Source organism: Carassius auratus, chromosome 8 (genome assembly GCF_003368295.1).
Source record: "Carassius auratus strain Wakin chromosome 8, ASM336829v1, whole genome shotgun sequence".
Classification (NCBI taxonomy): Eukaryota; Metazoa; Chordata; class Actinopteri; order Cypriniformes; family Cyprinidae; genus Carassius; species Carassius auratus.
The window spans coordinates 20,026,028-20,046,490 of NC_039250.1; the positions used below are offsets into that span (position 1 = coordinate 20,026,028).

General features: G+C 39.4%; 1 pseudogene; it reads left to right on the plus strand.

Moving 5' to 3' along the window:
• Positions 1–564: 564 nt before the first annotated feature.
• On the plus strand, positions 565–19,624 carry LOC113107533 (lysine-specific demethylase 5B-B-like; annotated as a pseudogene).
• The last annotated feature ends 839 nt before the right edge of the window (positions 19,625–20,463 follow it).

Genomic DNA, 20,463 nt, shown 5'->3' on the forward strand with positions numbered 1-20,463 from the left:
GGAGGTAAACACTGGGGCGGAGCGAGTCAGTTGACGGTTTCGAGCGCATGCTGTTAGCAGAAGTGTGTTTAAAGATACAGAGAACTCATAAAGTTTTTAAAATTACAGTAAACCGTGTGGAACACACGTAGTATTTCTGTAAAGTTTTCACGTAATCGTACAACTCGACATTGCCTTTGAACTTGACAAAAACGGACTTCCTTGAAAATAAAAGATTTGAGTCTTTCATTTTATATAACACCTCATTATAAGTAATCTGTAAATAACTGAACAGTTCGAACTTTCGTTTGAATGCAGCGTAAATGTGAGGAGTATGTGTAGTTTGTTTCTTGAGCATTAATAGCGCCTGTACTAATGTAAACGAATAACAACGTATTTCCAAGCTGTGGTTATTAAGCATATATAAGGCAAACGGTTTAAATTATGCAACAATAAACGGTAAATATCAAGGCCGAATTTGTCCCTTTAAATTGGTTCTTCAAAGCTACAAATGAGTGGACACGCTAGCTTTGTCTCTAGATTTTTGAGCGGATGTGGTCTCAACCTAAGAGCAGTCACGTCACGGAGAGTGTGTGTATGTGCGCGCGCGCGTGTGTGTGTGTTGATTGTTCGTGTTGTTCAAGTGTTAGCCGGACTGGGGGAGTAAGGACGGACAGACCGTGTTGAAGATCCCAGGAAGTTCTGTCTACGCTTCGCTGAGCGACTCGATTCTGCTCCGGAACCGGACCTGCAGGATGACCCAGCGGGGCCCGGCCGAGTTTACCCCACCGCCCGAGTGTCCGGTGTTCGAGCCCAGTTGGGAGGAATTTGCAGACCCGTTTGCGTTTATCAATAAAATCCGACCCATTGCCGAGAAAACCGGGATCTGCAAGGTTCGGCCGCCGCCGGTGAGTGCTGTCCGGACGGTCTGAACCGGGCCGGATCTGCGGAGTGATTCAGAGTTCGGTTTAAAGGGAAAGGTCTCAATATGGCGGCGCAGTGACAGCGCTGCCGAACCGCTTTGTGTGTAGCTATAGGAATAATATGCGAAATAACGTCGTCCAGGGTCCGCGAGCGTGTTATAACTACTTTCTGGTCTCTGAGCGTGTAGTTCACGGCTAGCTCGGTTCTAGTGCTGGATTAAACGTCACGTTTACTTGCACTTTAGTTTGCAGATTGTCAGTGTTAATCGTTAATACAGAATACTGTTGATCTCTTTATATTTGTATCATGTATGTTGAATTATTAGTACTGGTGTAGTTGCTTCTGCATCTTTAGTGACATTGACGACCAGAAACCCCCATCATTTCCTCATCACTGGATTAAAAACACTTTTAATAAGTTCCGTGTACTTTTAAGAAGAATTTAATGTCGACAAACAGACAAAAACCATAAAGAGACTAAGAGATACCTGCCAATGCGGAAATAAACATTTCCTTTCATTTTCACCATAGCACATTGACTATACATATAGCCTATATATACTATATAAACTTGAGATTTGTTTATATTTTATTGCATTAGGCTATTACCTCAATGAGAAGAGTGTGTTAATATAAACTAATAATACCATCATTATATAGTTATATCATCTATTCTGGTCCGAACGAACGCATTCTGTTGCGGATTAGAGAATAATGCAATTAATTAATTACTGTTTATACCTAGCAACTAAATATAGTTTACATATTAGCGAAATGATCCGGCTCAGCCTTTCGGTGTTAATCTGAATCCGAGCCCCTGAATCCCGAATCTGTCTAAACCAGTTTGAAGGGTTTCGGTGGCTCTGATGGCGTCTTTATGTGAGTGAACATTAGACAAGCCCAGTGCCACGAATATTATAATTTATTCATCTCTGAATATGGTTTTGTGTGTCTGAGAGACCGAATATGTACTTTACAATCGTATATATTATAGACATTTAAAACACATTTTTTTGTTTATAGCCAAATTTAGGTACCATGTTATTTTAAATGCTGTTTAACGTTACTTGATTGTTGAAAATTCTCGCTCCGTCTGTTGTGTCCATGATCAAACCGCTGCTTCTGATCTGATTCTGATCTGATTCTGGCGTCGGGTTTGATGTGAATTCGACTTCTGATAAGAATCTATTAAACTCGCAGCTACGTGACGTGATTCACGCTTGAGGTGGCAGCTGAGAGAAAGCGTAATTACGTGAAACAAGCGATGATTAACTGGCAAAATATGTCAAGCATCATTAAAGGACGACGGCTTCGTATCAGTGACGATATTAATATCCAAAGAAGTGATGTTTTGATAGGGTTTTTAATCTCGCAAGGGTTTTAAAGCTGAGAACGTTTTCCAAATGGCCTCTTGCTTTCCAACACCATCATAGACGCGCACTGTATTCTGGCACGTTTTAAAGTATTTGGACCGTGTGAACGATTCACAGGCTCGGTTCGGCTCACGAGCTGGACCCGGACCTTAATGTAACCCTATGGATACCCTCGGGCCGGGCGCGTCCTCCATGTTGCGAGCTATGTAGTGAATGAACCATCTGGCCATTTTGTGTCTTTCTGTAACTATGCTGCCTGAACAGCAACCAAGGAAATAATTTGGTAAATGGATTTAATATGCACAGAAATTACCTTAATTTTCTTGATTATGTGTAGCTGATGTAAAAGATATGGATTGTGGTGAATATCGTTCGTAATGTAAGGCACAAATCATCTTGTGTACAGTGGTTTGTTGTACAGACTCTCAAATGGTGTGCCTTTTGGATATGCAATTTATGTGTTATGAGGCAAAAAAAAAAGTAAGCTCCGAATAAAACACTTTTTCATGTGATTACATAATCACACTATTATTATGAATGTATGAAAGTAAACAACTACGGTTTGAATTCTGAAGCTTAAATGTAAGGTTTTGAAGCTCATTTTAATTGTGATAATTATATCCTGAGGTGACTTTTGGCTAAGAAAGGGTAACACTTTATTGATCCCAAGAGGGTAATGTCTGGTCTCAGTAATCAAACTATTAATTACATTGTGTGTATCTGGAGACACGATTGCATATGTGTTGCTGTTTTTCTGAATGCAGTTGTAAGCATGTGGTTATGGGAGGCTGGAGAAACAGAAAATGTGTTAAACTTGGTCTGAAAAGGTTTATTTTAGGTGATTGAGCTGAACGAAAACCACAGTTCCACCGTTTAGCCATCTTCAGCAGGTTGCATGTGAGTGAACGTGTGCTTTTTAGTTTGCATTTAGCCCTGTTAAGCAGACACACATTCACAAGATTCTAGACCACAGAGACCACTGGAACCACACAGTTCCAGTCACATTTGAGCAGGGTTCAGGTCCCTTCAATTCATTTTATGAATGCAAAGAAAATATTTAACAATAGTAATGTAACCTGATTAAAATGGCTCAGGCAATATGTATTGTTCCAACCATGTGTATCTACTTGCTGTTTGTGTAGATAATTGTGTGTGTCCGTTAAAATTATCAGTGTCCAGTACCCTCAGTATGAAAGTCTTATCTATAAATGCGAAAAACAGTCACCACCTAATCAAAATCTCTTTTGTGTGCATGTATGTGTGTTAACACATTGTTGATGAATTCACATTACAAACCTGCAAAGCCTGAATTTAGAAAATCATAAAAATGAAAAATGATGTCTTTCATTAAGCCTCTATTGTTTTTACCATGTTTGTGTTTCTGACCCCAGTAATAATGAGTTAAAGGCTCAACTCAAGGACACATAATGCTGTTTAGAGTTGCAGTTTAATGGGGCTGAAGTCTGTTTTTGTGAATATTTGTGATGTAGCTTTGCTAGAAATATAAATAGAATGCACTGGACTGTACAACTTGTTCAGTGATCCCCACTGGATGTCACAGATTGATTTTGGTGTAAAATTATGGCGTTGGATATTGAAGTTAAATATATTCAGAAATCAAGCCATTTAAAGTGTAAGTTCACTAATTGTTTGCTTGCTTTGTGTGTGTGTGTGTGTGTATTTGTTTAGGATTGGCAGCCTCCATTTGCATGTGACGTTGACAGACTTCATTTTACTCCACGAATCCAGAGGCTCAACGAGCTTGAGGTAATTTTACAATTTTGCTTCGAGCTAGAAGCTAGTTTGCACAAATTTGCCTATATGATATTTTAAAATATCTCCACAAATATAGTGAGACATGCTGAAATCTAACTTGCGAGATCATCTGAAGTGCTTACTGTTTGAAAAAACTCATAAATCAGTCAAATCATTTGATGATATCAACAGGTTTGTCACAGGGTTAAGTCTAGGGTCAGGGTTTAGCAAATATCACCTCTGTTGGAAAGCAATTGTCTAGATGAGATAATATAGTGAAACTGAAGGCTTGTGCTTTGTAAAGTCAATGGTCACAGTCTTGTCAGAAGAATTTGGGTCTGGCTTTTGAAATGGCTGATATTTAAATAACACCATCTCTGAGATGCTTAATAATTAACATGCACCATTCACAATTTTGCTGTATCTTATTTTCTCTTTTTCTTGGCTCTTCCATTACCCTCCCCCTTTCTTACAGGCTCAAACAAGAGTTAAACTCAACTTCTTGGACCAAATTGCCAAGTTTTGGGAACTACAAGGATGCACACTTAAAATTCCACATGTGGAGCGGAAGATCCTCGATCTGTACCAGCTCAACAAAGTGAGTGAGTCTGTCATTCAGGCTTCTTTATTGGACTGGACAAGTTAGGCCTCATCACTTATGACTCTGTTCAGTATTTTTAGTTGAAACCTGTTACTCATCTCTGTATGAGTCACAGAGTAATTCATGTAACCACTGAGTTCTTTTTTTATTGACCAAGCGAAACAAAAGCATTGAATGTTTATAATGGTTCTTGCAATGAAGTCCAACACTTTCTTTCTCAATCTGCCAGTTGGTTGCAGAGGAGGGTGGATTCGATTTAGTTTGTAGTGAGAGGAGATGGACGAAGATTGCCATGACATTGGGGTTTGCCCCAGGAAAAGCTGTGGGGTCCCACCTGAGAGCCCATTACGAGAGGATCCTGTATCCGTACAACCTCTTCCATTCTGGGACAAACTTGCTGGTGAGTTTAACACATAAACGCATCAGATCGATATATCACACACTCTCCATAAAGCATTCAGCAGTCACGCAAGATTTTTGGGTTTCGGAGTCCAGTTACAGATGGCCTGCAGTGTTAAAGCTGGGCTTTTAGTGTTAGCAGTATTAGTTTCTACATTAGGGTTTGATTGAGCATGCTGCTCTTATGAATGCAAACCTGTGGTTATTAAATGTGTTTTATTGTGTATTAGCTGCTTGTTTTATGTATTCTCTGCCAATATTGCAAGTGTTACTGCTCTTTGTGCCACAGCCTCTGCTAAATGTGGTTGCAAATTACTTTTGTTTTTAGAGACAAATATCAGTTAGCAAAATGCACAACATGGTATTCATAACTTTTCATACACTGTAAGCTGCTACCTTTCATAGATGGAAGAATCCATCAAATGTTGATGTGATTAATACATTCAATAATCTTATATTACAATGATATTAATATAAAAAAAGTGTAATAATTTCAGTAATATTACAATGAAAATTGTTTAAACCATAGATAAATATAAAATATAAACTAAGTATATAATATGTAATTATTATCAGATATGTTTCAACATTTCGTAAAACACTCAGTGATCACATGCAGGAGCATTTGAATATGAAAAGTATCTCGGAGCTTAACAAATTTTCTTTCCATTGACCGAATGCTTGACATCTCTGTTAGAGATGTCGTGACCTCTGACCCCGAGATCACTGGCATTTTCTCTGTAATGTTTGGTGCTCTCTTCCACATCAGGCTCTTGACCTTGGAGCCAAACTGACAAGTTTTGTGGCACCTCCTGGGCTGGAGGAGGTATGTTTCTACTTTCCGCATCTGACTATTTAAATCTGGACAGGATGTGATCTCATAAAGAGTACTGTGGCAATGAATGTTTCATTTAGTAGTCGCTGTGGCTCTTACTGCCGTACTGAAATGTGCTCCTGCTCTCTGAAAGGTCACACAATCCATCATTTAAATGTATGGATTCATCTTAATGCAGTAGTTTATTACATTCTTATGAATGTTTTACACTAAATATTTCCCAGTTCTTTCTTATGTTTAATATGTAAACATTTCCTTTTGCTGCTTATGTCAGTGTGTGTGTGTGTGTTTCTATTTATTTATTTTGTTTTATTTTTGAGTTTGTGTGACAAATGGGAGTGCACTGGTGTTTCTTTGACGGACAGCATTCAATCTGTCCTGACCCTCACCAAGCCCCCAGCTGTCCTGCCGAGACACTGTTGCTTTTATTCTCCACCTACTACTCTCGTCTTTGTTTTCACTTGCTGCTCTTTCTATTTTCTCTTTCTATATTTTCTTTTGACTTCTGCTGCATCCTTTTTTCCTCCCCTCCCCCCCCTCCTCTCAACCCACAGAGACCGTGGCCTGCTTTCTGTTCACGCTAATCTCTTTACACCTCCAGCTGTTCTCTCTCCTCCCTCTATCCTCTGTCTGTACGTAAATCTGTCATCTGATAGTGGTAGAAGGCGTCCATACAGTTTGGATGTCGTGTAACTGGGAATGTTGAGGATTTCATCCCGCATGCATTCACTGATGTAACACTCTTTATAGCCAGGCTAACAAGTTTTTCACACATTAGTATAGCTACTCATTGGGGTGGACGGTGTTTTAGATGTGTTTGTGAAGTGCGAGGCCTCAAATTGACCTTTGACTTTTCATAGCCTTTTTAAACATTGAGATTGAGATTTGTCTGGATTAAAAACAGACCTTTAACCATTGTATAAATGATCTTCCGAAGTTTGTTGCAGTTAAATCTAAAGATTATTGGAGTATGTTTTAAAAAAAACACAATTTCCCTCTTTCTGCGGAAAAATGTAATGTTTAATTCAAAGTATTATTCACCATTTCTAGCAAATTTAACAATTTAAAAATTTCTAATCCTACACTAGTTTTTAAGGGAATGGTTCATGCAGAATTGAGTTGTGTATCTTGTCACCCTCTTCATGACTGACTTTCTCTACACAAAAGGAGATGTTATGCAGAAGTCCAAGCTGCTCTTTCCTACGGGAAGTCAAGCTCCAACAAAGGATCGTAAAGGGGTTCATGCAACATTTCTGAAACTGTTTTTTACCTTAGTGTTAGGAAAAATGCTGAAATGTTTTATTTGCACAAACTCTTAATACGAATCTTTATATTTCAAGTTAAAGTCACATCATAGAAAAGAGCAGCTTGGGCCTTCTGCCTAACATCTTCCTTTGTGTCTAACAAGAAAAAAGGCGAACTGTACCTTTAAGTGCTGCATTAATTTAATGTGAGAGCATTGTAGTTTTCTTATTTTATATTTTCTGTAAGTTTAAATGTGAAGGGCACATTTGACCAGTTGAGTTGTTTTTCTTGTTTTCATCAGTGTCTGCAGAAGGCATCAGTGAATGATGTAAATAAAGATAAAGAGTATAAACCCCAAGAGCTGCTGCAGAGACAAAACATTCACATTCAGCCCAGCGACACGAGTGCACCTGCTAGACGAGCCAAGAGGATCAAAACAGAGGTGAATACTCCATTTGTGACTGTTTTAGGTTTATAATCACAGCCTGCCTCCATTTGTCACAGTTTTGGTTCCCTAAACGATCCACACTGTATGTCCATTTGGATATAAACTTATTTCTTGTTTGTTTTTTTAAAGATGCTCACCAAGCCTGGATTTATTTGATAAATAATACAGTAAAAATAGTAATACTGTTAAATATTATTACAATATTAAAATTAAATTAAATATAAAAAAACAATATAAAATAAGTTTTCTGTTTTAATATATTTTAAAATGTAATTTATTCCTATGATGTCATTACTCCAGCCTTCAGTGTCACAGGATCCTCCAGAAATCATTCCTGGTGCTCAATAGACATCTGTTTCTTTTATTTTTGTGTTTGTAGTCTGGCTGTGTCAAGTCAGAGGGAGGTGAGGGATGTGAGAACAGGCCCAATCTCAGGAGGAGAATGGGTTCCTTTGTTGCCAAGCCTGAACCAGGTGAGCACCTAACCCTTGCATCTAACCTCACATGATGCATTATATGACATATAATATTTATAGTCCAGCAAAGCAAACACGTGATTAGCACAGCTTTATTAGTCAAATCAGTGTCTTTATATGAATAAATGCATATGTATGTGTGTATTAGAGCGAGAGGTCCCCATACAGGTAAAGCAGGAACCCGTGGAGATAAAAGAAATAAATCCTGAACCCGAGAAAAGCAAATCACGTTACAAGAAAAACATCCCCGCTCCTCCAGTCAGCACGGTAAATTGCCTCTCCTCTTTCTTATTCAAATGAAAGCTCTTGAGCCTTTCTGACACATCTAAATCACAACCATAACAAAGTTCATTCAAATCAATTTAGTTGAGGGAACCAGTTGCCTGAAACAAGTTTAAAAAACAACAACAGTTGAGTATTGGGAAGTTGTAATGTGGGGGAAATCATTAATATTAAATAAAGCTTTGTTTACATGTGATGTGATCTAATAGTGCTGTCTGTCTTTCTCTAGGTGGACATGTATGTGTGTTTAGTGTGTGGAAAGGGGAACGATGAGGACCGATTGTTGTTATGCGATGGTTGTGATGACAGCTACCACACCTTCTGCTTGATCCCGCCTCTCAGTGATGTTCCTAGAGGGGATTGGAGGTGCCCTAAGTGTCTGGCTCAGGTGAGTTACAAAGTAAATGATAACAGTGTTTGTTCATTATTAAAAGTCAGTAAAAGCAGCAGCTGATTCTGAACAGCACTATTCAGAACCCAGTCAATGTTGGATTTTTAGAGAATTTGATTTACTACAGTATTTGGTTGACTCGTTTATGTGTTTCTGCAGGAGTGCAGTAAACCTCAGGAGGCGTTTGGCTTCGAGCAAGCTTGCAGGGACTATTCTCTGAAATCCTTTGGGGACATGGCAGACTCCTTCAAGTCAGACTATTTTAACATGCCTGTTCATGTATGTACAAAATCCCTACTGAGACTCTGACATTGATTCTCATGAGGATAGATTTTACGAACCTAATTCTGAACAATGAACTAACCTTAAGCACTGATATTAATGTTGATTTTTAATATTTTGTTTTGTTTTAGATGGTTCCCACCGAATTGGTAGAAAAAGAGTTTTGGAGGTTGGTCGGTACCATTGGGGAGGATGTGACAGTGGAATATGGCGCTGACATCGCCTCGAAAGAGTTTGGAAGCGGTTTTCCAATCAAGGGTGGAAAGTTTAAGGTTGCGCCGCACGATGAGGTACAACTGCAATATCAGATTTTGAGATATTACTCACGATTTCCGACTTGTATTCATATGTGGCACATCCTGTTTCCATCACTGATGTCGTTATTCTGTGTTGTGATTGATTGCTGTAGAAATATCTTCGCTGTGGTTGGAACCTGAATAACATGGCCATGATGACACCATCAGTGCTGACTCACGTCACTGCTGATATATGTGGCATGACTTTGCCATGGCTGTACGTGGGCATGTGCTTCTCCTCTTTCTGCTGGCACATTGAGGACCACTGGAGCTATTCCATCAACTACCTGCATTGGTAATAAGTTACTTGCTTAATAAAAGCCATACATATCAGTGTTATATATAGTGCACTGACTGAACTCCCTGTACCTCCGTCCCTCAAATATGGTTTCTGCTCTAAATAAACATGCAGTTACCTAGGAGAGTGTGTGATTTATAGAAAATGTCAAAATATCTGAGACACACAGAATTAACTTCCCTTATACACAAGTTTTTATAAGCAAGCATGCATTACATTGGTTCAATATATTGGATATTTATAATGTAACAAAGGATTTCTTTTAAATATCCTATTAATTAAATATCAGCAAAAAAATTGTATCATGGTTTTTACCAAAAATATAAAGCAGAACAACTGTTTTGGCACTGATAATAAATGTTTCTTGAACACCAAATCAGCATGTTAGAAGAAATGTTACACAGGAATAAATTACAGTTTGAAACATTAAAACAGAAAACCGGCCTCTTAAATTGTAATAATATTTCACAATGTTACTGATTTTCTAAAAGAAGTGGAATTGTATGTGTGAAGACTGTGATTGTGTTTGTATGTGTTAGGGGAGAGCCTAAGACGTGGTACGGTGCTCCTGGTTTTGCCGCTGAGCAGTTGGAAGCAGTCATGAAAAAACTGACCCCAGAACTGTTTGAGTCTCAGCCAGACCTTCTACACCAGCTTGTCACAATCATGAACCCCAATACACTCATGGCCCACGGAGTACCAGTGAGTAACATTTATACACAATCACATGCTCACCTGGAGTATCTGGGAGTAACACCATGCATTCTTTTTTAGATTTACAGAACCAATCAGTGCGCAGGAGAGTTCGTCATCACTTTCCCACGGTCCTATCACAGCGGCTTCAACCAGGGCTTCAACTTTGCAGAGGCTGTGAACTTTTGCACAGTGGACTGGGTGAGGATCTGTTATTGTACTATTATAATAACATTACAAATATATTAATGTAGATTTTCTAAGGCAGGTCTCAGAGATGAGTATGCAGTTTTAATTGATATGATAATTGTTGTTGTTTTTTTTTTTACTGATTTGTGTTGTAAATTTGGTTTGCAGATGCCCCTGGGGCGTCAGTGTGTGGATCACTACCGCCAGCTGCACCGTTACTGCGTGTTCTCTCATGATGAGATGGTGTGTAACATGGCCATGAAAGCCGACAGCCTGGACGTGGTTCTGGCGTCAGCCGTACAGAAAGACATGCAAGTCATGATCAAAGAGGAGAGAGAACTGCGGGACAAAGTCCGTAAGATGGTGAGAGAACACAAACAAAACCTGTCAAATCTGTGTGTGAGAGACGCCATTTGTGTGGATGACACTATAGTGTAAGTTTATTCAACCATGCTCATTAGTCTTCTCACTCTGAGAAAAACAAACGTATATGGAAGTGCGTAATAAAATATGCTTTAGTTAATAAAACAAAAAACAAATCTCTTCACACTCAATGGACTTTGTGTGTGATAAAACCATCTACTTACGTTACAGTAGCATTATATAATATATCATATAGCTTTTTCCAAATTTCCATAAACATTGACAACCTAAAATGAATGGTGTTGTGTTATATTGGTCATTTTAATAGGCCATTTTTTTCTACTTCTGTATAAATGATCATTTGACAATACGCTCTCTTTGTATAGGGGGTGGTTCAGTGTGAATTGTTTGAATACAACCTGCTGGCAGATGATGAGAGACAGTGCATAAAGTGTCGCACCACCTGTTACCTGTCTGCTCTCACCTGTCCCTGCAGACCAGGAGTCCAGGTGTGTCTACACCATGCCCACGACCTCTGCTCCTGCCCCGTTTCCAATTACACACTCAAGTGAGTCCCCACTTCTGCTTTCAGTACTCCTCTGGGATCAGGCTGCAAGATTATAATTATGATTATGACTAAACAATTACATTTTGATTGGATCATTGAAGTGGTTCAATTCCTAATCAGTGTTTAAGATACAAATATATGGTGTTGTTATTGTTGGCTGTGCCATTGGGGAAAAAACTCTCTTAAGTGGAGCTCTGGTGAAAGTTTCACTCAGTGTAATGCTCTACCACACAGTTACCTTTTCACACTGGATGACCTTTACCCCATGATGAATGCTGTGCGGCAGAGGGCGGAGTCCTATGATGAGTGGGCGTCACGAGTAACAGAGGGCATGGAAGCAAAGCTTGACAAGAAACGCAGTGAGTTTCGTTCTGAATTAGAATCCACTTTCAGCATGTGTAGTTTTTAAAATTCTTAATGTTAACATTTTATTTATTAATACACAATATATAAACTTGAAGATAGATTCCCCTTAAAATGATTTAATTAGAGACAACCAGGAAATCAAAAAGACATTTTATTTGCTTAAATGTTCCTCATCTCACAGTGCACAGTTATTGGCATGACACTAATTTAGAGGGAAAAAAATACTATGCAAAATAGTATATGAATATTTAGGCCACCTTTCGCAATTGAATTTTTTATGGACAATCAAGTCCCACACTACATGTATTCTATTTCAGTCATAAAAATGTCATAAAAACCACTCAAGTTAATTGCTTTTGAGTACCATGTCATTGGTTTCACTTCTGCTTCTCAATGGCTTTCTCTCTCTCGGTCGCTGTAGATGTCACTGTGTTTCGCGCCCTTCTGGAGGAGTCGGGCGAGAAGTCGTTCCCAGAGAACGATCTCTTGCGTCAACTGAGGCTGGTTACTCAAGATGCTGAGAAATGCTCGTCTGTTGCTCAGCAACTGCTAAATGGCAAGAGGCAGACCAGGTACATGCAGAAAAAACCACAAAGAGACTAGAATGAATTCTACTCCAACAAGCTAGAGTTTCAGTACAGTTTAAAACCTAGGGGTTGGTAAGATTTTTAAAATGTTTTTGAAAGAAGTCTCATATGCTCGTATACTGTAAAACTGTAATATTGTGAAATATTTAATAATGAAGTAACTGTTTTCTATTATTAAGCTCACAGTGTCAGAATGCCACTCAGTCAACTCTGAAACAAGATGCAACTCATAGCCATTGCATTATGGCATAATGGCAATGATATCTCATAAACGATAAATTAATGGGCGGCTGTCACAAAAGTGCGCATCAGATACATTAAACACGGAAGTTCAAACCTGTGTGAACAGACCTCAGTGGTTCTTCTTTTGATTTTATTGGTAGCTGAACAGGCACATTTGCGCATCTTTTCTTTCTAATAGCAGCTGGCAAGGTGGACACTCTACTGAATACTGCCACCTACTGCACATCACCAGCATGACAGCTGACTTAAAATAAGGATCGGTCTTAGGATAGTCGATACCGTTCAGTTAAAATAATGTTTGATCGGCCCGATACTTCAGATTGGCTAAGGACATCCCTGTTAAAAACAGTTTTGCTGCTTAATATTTTTGTGGAAACCTTTAAACTTCTTGCTCCTTAGCAATTTTAATGATTGCTCACCACGTGATCCAGCTCATCACGTGGTGAGCAATCATTAAAATTGCTAAGGAGCATTTTCTGGTGTGCAGACTCATTGTTTACCTTTGCAACTACTTGTCTGCCCAGCACCCAGTTTTAAGGTTTAGGATGTGTGTGCTGTACCTTTGAACCTTTACAATTAACATGCAGTCTTAAAAATGGCAGAGCGCATGCCGCAAATAGTTGGAAAATAAAAACAGCGAGGTCCATTTCAATTCTCAAAGACAGCCATCTATAAACATACTTGGACACAAATAGTACAAAGAGGTGCAAGAATGACCCCTTACACACTCACTTTACAAGTACTTCAGCTCACAGTGTTTATAACCATTTCAGGGGAATTTCCAGAGTGGTGGGCTTTATTTTTCTGGACACATTGGTTTGGTTGGGCCGAAACACATATGGCATGTGGACTGTGTATTATTTCATGCATTTGTTTATGTCTGTCTGTCGTCATCTGTCTGCAGGTACCGCACAGGCGGGGGTAATTCTATTAATCAGCTCACAGTGGAGGAAATGAGATCATTTGTCCGCCAGCTTTATAACCTGCCCTGCAGCCTAACACAAGCACCGCTTCTGAAGGTGACTGACACACACGTGCACACACACACACATACATGCAGTCGTGTAAGATACAGGCAATCTTCCTAAAGATTAATGAGGCACAGTTCATTTCTAAAAAGCTTATATAATGCAAGCCATTAACTCTCTCTCAGGAGCTGCTGAACAGCATTGAGGATTTCCAGCAGCATAGTGAGAAGCTTCTTTCTGATGAAGTGAGCGCAGATTCTGTTAGTGAGATTGAGTCGTTGCTGGAGGAGGGCTCTCAGTTTGACGTGTGTCTTCCGGAGTTGCCGCTGCTGCGGGAGCGTTTGGAGCAGGCCCGGTGGCTGGCTGGAGTTCGGCAGGCAGAGGATCCCGTATCAAACCCCTGCGGTCTCTCTCTGGACAGCATGCGCCGGCTGATCGATCGAGGGGTCGGACTGACACCGCATCCCTCCACCGAACGCACGATGGCTCGACTGCAGGAACTGCTCACAGTGTCCGAGGAGTTGGAAGAGAACGCACAGGCGCTGCTGAAGGCCAGGTGGGGGCAGTTCTGAATGAAGACCCTTGCACAGATAAAACAACCATTAATCTACTCATGCTACTCTTTGTTTACCCTTTGGAGTTATTAAATTATTTCATGCCACAGAGCCCCAGATATGAAGAATCCCCTTCTTGAAATGTTAAGGAAATGCAGCCCTTGATTGAGAGTTTAATTTAATAAAAGCTGTGTGCTGAGGAACCGGCAGGAGGCACCACAAAGTGACTGTATGATGAGCTGAGTGACATTTGTTAATGTTTACACTTTTTCTTTAGGCCTCCAGAGAGTTTAGAGACGCTCAGTTCTATGCTGACTCGGGTTGACGGGGTACCATCATACCTGCCAAACTGCCAGCTGCTGCAAGACACCGTGAACAGGGCTAAAGAATGGCTCCAGGAAGCTGAAGATTTACAGGTTGAGTAATCCACATTATACAAACTGTGTAGCTTGTATGCATTTATTTGAGCTAGTATATCATCTCACGTTCATGTTTTTGAAGCTTTATTTGTCTGCCGTGTTAATAGCAGTTTACGTGATTGTTTGTGTTTCTGTTTGTGCGGGCAGGTTGGAGGTCAGACTCTGGTTCTCAGCTCGCTCTCTGATATGGTTCTGAGAGCTCATGCTATCCCTGTGCGTCTGGAGCCTCTGGACCAGCTGGAGGTTCTGGTGTCGGAGGTGCAGGCCTGGAAAGAGTCGGCTGCTAAAACCTTCCTCATCAAAAACTCTCCTTTCACGCTGTTGGAGGTTAGACTGGTCACACTGAGTTAATGAGAAATAATCTGTTGAAATATTTAGGCTTTTAAAGTGAAGTTTTAACCTCTTGAAATTAAGTAATACAATATAATATAATATAATATATACTATACTATACTATACTATACTATACTATACTATACTAAAGGGGTGCCCCCTAATAGATGACTAATCGTTAGTTGACCAAAAGAGGCATGGTTCACCAAAATTGTATTAGTTGATTAGATGCAGAAAAACAAAACAAATACATTGGTGAAATCACACGGTCTGTGATGGAGAGATCGTTAACGGCTGTTCTTTGTGGTAACACAGTACATCGGGCAGGACATCCAAATGCTCGCTTATCATTCATCCACCGCAAATATAGTTTATCAACTGAAATATGTAAGTATTAGCAACGTTACATGGCTCTTTGTGAACTTGAGCGTGAAACTCTGTGTATATCTTTGCCTTACAGACATTAAAAACATATCTATTTAGAGCAAAGGGTCTACTTTCAAATAACCCAATTCAAATGATAAACAAAATATTCTAAGATTATGTAATCCGTATGAAACATGCATACAGGTGCACCACTGCGGAGATAAAGCCGACTTAATCTCATTAGCCCAAAACAAAGAAAGCACTAGTTTATGAAATTATTAAAATGTTAATGCAGTCTCCTTACTGTTACTTACATTCATAATCATATTTCTGCCGGTGTGCCATGGCAAGCTTTATGCATGTGTCTGAGTGCTTATTAGACTATGTAAGACATTTAAAGGCGCTTTATAATGCTTTAAAAAAAAAAAATTATCAGTAAACGTGCAATTAGTCAACTAATGCTTAAAATGAACGACTACTAGTCAACCAGAAAAATCCCAAAAGAATTGGGGGTTTCCTAATAATACATTTATTTAGAGAATTTAGTTTACAATTAAGGTGAAATATGGCCTGTAAATGTTTTCATCACATTTTATTCATAAATTGTTTTAAATACATTTTATTTTGAATAAAGTTAAAGTTAATTCATGGGTCTGGTCACTCGTGCAGGTCTTGTGTCCTCGATGGGAAGTGGGCAGCTCTTTGAAGAAGAAGATGAGGAAGATGAAGGGAGAATGCGTGTCATCAGGGAAGAAGAAGCTTGTGAAGTTGGACAGTATGAGTGATGTTGAAAGAGCACTTTCACACAGCAAAGACTCTGCGTCTGCTGTGAGTTCCCTATATGGTACAGTCCAGAAACATTTCTGATAACGCATTGCCTCTACATCTCATTCTTTTTCTCTTTTCCTCTCTCGCAGATGTTTACTCTGGCTGAGGTTCGTTTAAAAGAGCTGGAGTCACTATGCGCTCTTCGTGCAGCTAATGAATCGAAGCTCCTGCCTACAGCAGACTGTGCTTCTCTCAAAGTGTGTGTGTGTCAGAAACAACCCATGGGTGCCATGCTGCAGTGTGAGCTGTGTCGAGATGCTTTCCACAGCGTGTGCGTACGTGGACCCTTCGATCCCCTCGACCCAGAAGCCTGGCTGTGTCCGTTATGTCTACGGTCAACAAAGCCCCCACTGGCCAAGATCCATACCCTGTTGTCATCACTGCAGCGGATCCGTGTGCGTCTCCCAGAAGGTGATGCTCTGCGTTATATGATTGAACGCACTGTCGGCTGGCAGCGACGAGCACGAGAGGTCATAGACTCGTACAATCACTCGCTGACCTCTCAGGACTGCAGAGGAGCTTCACCAACACAGAGCCACAGGACAACGGAGCACAAAAGGAAGGTTAGACATTATATCACAGACTGTTAGCAGATTGATGTTTTGTTTCCTATATTTCCTATATAAAAATGTTTGATTTTTCTATAAATACTATAGAATTTATTTATTTTTATTTGTGGTTTACATCGCTTTTTTTTTTTCATTTTCTTTTTTTTTACTGTTATGTTAATGTATTTCTCGTTACCCATCAATTAAAAGTCATTGTTGTATTGTAGCTACTGTGGGGATCTCCATCTCAGTGTCAGGACTGGGGTGTTTCTGGGCAAGAACAGTCGGTGTTTTACACAGAGCAGTGTTGTATCCCTCTCCAGGGTCTGTATCATTCTTGCACACACGCAAACTCATAGAGCATTTTCCTATTTTCTGAAATTCACGGTGCAGTCAAAGCAGCAGGATGACTGCTTGTGTTATAAAATGAAACCGTGTCAATGTTCCAGGTCTCAGTTCGGAGGTGGAGGAACTGATGGTGGAGGGTTTGCTCCTGCAGGTGTCTGTCCCAGAGACCCAGCAGCTCTACAGACTTCTGCTGTCCGGCCCCCCCGACCACAAACATGTCCCACACAGAACACCCACCCTACCTCACACCAAAACACTCCTCACCGCAGAGAGAGGTGAGGCGCGTGAAGCTGTGCAGGCAGCATTTCTGTTAGCGGTCAAAGTTCAGTCACTAATTGAGAAGAACCTTCAGGAATTAGAAGTAAAAGATCTGTTTCTCCAGTGAGATAATGTATAAACTGAGACCAACCAACCCAGAGCTAAAAGATCACTAATATTATATGCTTATGTAAAAGCCAAAAGCCAGTGTGATTTCAGCTTCATGTTTGGTAGCTACACTTCAGGTCATATTCCTGAAGAAAAAGCTTCCTTGAATCCACCAATCAACAGAAAGTTGCTGTTACTATGGAAACGAGAATCATGGCAAAAGCAGCAACTTCTCACTCTCATAAAGCATGAATTATATACATGAATCAGTTCTGTGCTCTCTCGATGTATACTGAAAACTTCAATCGTATTGTATACTTAATATTAATAAGTCAGTAGTTCTATATTGTATTCTTGCTTTTTGATTTTAATACATCATTTGTTTCGTGCAAGTACAGTCTTTACTTTGAAGCTGATTGCTTCAAAACAAACTTGGATGTTGTGATTTATGTTGGAGCTGGTTGGTTAAAAGGAATAGTTCACCCAAAAATTAAAGTTGTCATCATTTACTCATCCCCATGTCGTTCCAAACCTGCACGAGTTTCTTTCTTGTGCTGAACACAAAAGAAGATATTTTGAAGAACCAGGCAGTTGTTGGTCCCTGTTGACTTTCTATAGTAGCAAAAGAAATACAGTGGAAATCAATGGGGGTCATCAACTGTTTGATTACCAGCATACTTTAAAATATCTTCTTTCATATTCAACATAAGAAAGAAACTCATAAAGGTTTAGAACGACATGAGAATGAGTAAATGATAAAAAAAATAAAAATCGGGGGCGAACTATCCCTTTAGCTGATGGTTTAAAACTCCTTTTTATATAATTGTATGTCATTATTCAATCCCTTTTTTATGCATAATATTTTTGTGGAAATCATGATACAATTTTTTTCTTTTGAATGGCAAATTTTACTGCACCGCATTTAATAAAAATAGAAAATTCCTTTTATGGTCACTTTTTAAACAATGTATTGCATTCTTACTGAAAAAAGGTATTACTTTAATGTTTAACACGTTCTTTAAGAATTTAAATTACTTATCTCTGTTTTCCTCTTTGCCCTCTATAGGGAGATGCAATCACTTCAGCAGAAAAGAAAGCCAAGCGGCGAATGAACAGAGATGAGGCTGAGATCAGGGATAGAGGGATGAAGCCGAAAAGCAAGAAGCAGCGAATGGGTACAGAGAAGCGGCGAGAGAGGAAAGCGGCTTCGGTCTCTGCATCAGATGTGTCTCAGTCAGAAGACTCTGAAGAGGATATGACCCAGTGTCCAGCAGAGAACTGTCTCCAGCCGGAGGGGGAAGAGGTGGGCAAGTGAACGTAGCGACTTAGTGGGTTTGTGTGTGTTTGAATGTGTTTTGACTGGTTTCTCTCTGCTTTAGGTGTACTGGGTTCAGTGTGACTGCTGTAACCGCTGGTTCCATATGATTTGTGTGGGAGTATCAGCAGAACTCGCAGCCCAGGAGGATTACATGTGTGTGACCTGCAGCACAACCAACACAGTCCGACGGAAGTGAGACGGACAAGGGAGGCAACAGGTCTCCCAACCTATCCTCCTCCATCCCTGCTCCTGGATGTGTAACTGATCCCTCCCTGTTCCCTAACCTATGACCTCTGACCTTTGTAACAACGGTGCTATTTTACTCTTTGTTGGACTCTGTTGTCCTGAATGATACTATTTGGTCACTTTTTTGTATTTTTACAGCTTTTTTCCTTCTGTCAAACTGTTTGTGATTGTCTAAAGCAATGATAAATATGCTAAATGCTGAATGAATATAGCGGTGCATGAGTTTGTGTTTGTGTTGCTTTCTGGTGTGGAGGAGGGACACTCTCGTGAATCAAAGCGAGGGTCGTCTTTTCTGCATGCACGGCCAGAAACACCACAACACAGGACAAACAGTTTTCACCAAATACAATAAAGAATAAATACAAAATTATTTTTTTGGAAACGTATTGTTTCAGTACACAGGCATCTGGGATTCTCTCCGTTGTGACGTTTTATTTCCTTTTGTAGATTAGTTTTATTTATCGGAGCAATAATGTCATTTGTAAGTTTCAGGAGGTTTCGGCGGTTTCAGTTGTGCTGGTGCTTTTAGAGATGGTGGTCAGATATTCAGGATATATAACAGACACACACACACACATCAGAACTGTAGCAGACAGAAGAGTGTAATAAACTGCCACAAAACCTGCTCAAGACGTTTTGGAGGGTGAGGGTGGTGGGTGTTAGGGTTTGGGGTTTGACTAGCGTGTTAAAAAATGTCCCAATTTATAGTGTGGAATAAAAATCTTTGTTCTAATATCAGAAAAGTTTCTTCCCTTCTTTATTTACTGCTCACTGGTGTGTTGGTGCATATGGTTTATTTATATATTATAGTGTTGTTTTAATTTTAGTAGTTCTGTGTGCTTTTGCCATTTTTATTAGTTTTAAAATATTCATTTTCCACACATTCACAATGTCACAGATGCTCTTAACCAAGCATTCTTTTGGGCGTTAGTGTCTCTTTGAAATTTCTTTAATATAAGATCATTTTTAAACCGGTTCATTTTTTTTTTCATTTAGTAATCTATTGGTTGTTAGCCATTTTTGATATGGTAACTGGTCATAATTTATTCATAACGTTTTTTCACATAAACCAAATATTCCATGCAGATTAAAGAATGAAAAAAAAAAAATGAAATCGTCAAGCAAAATCATAAAACATTGTTTATAATGAAACCCATTTAAGGAGCAATGTTTTTTTCATGTGTCTGAGTGGATTTTCCACTTTTTTTTTTGAGTGTCTTTGCAATCCGGTTATCTCAGATTTATTTATTTTATTCTACTTTGCTGTTGTAAAGATAGTTATTACGTCTTAATATTCAACAATAGAATTATAATTCATTGTTTCCACTTAAAGTATTAATGATTGACCTAAAATACGTTTAGTTAACTTGGATATTAAAGATATCTCAAATATAATCTAAAAAGTCAATTGTGATAACTAATAGCAGAAACATTTACAGCGGTAAATTCGGACTATTCTGTCTATACATACAGTGTTCACATCATTTTTTACAGGCTATGGTTCACACTTCCAGAGACTTCACCGTCACATAAAATAAAAATAAATCCCCCAAACTCTCGCTCAGATCGACGTCACG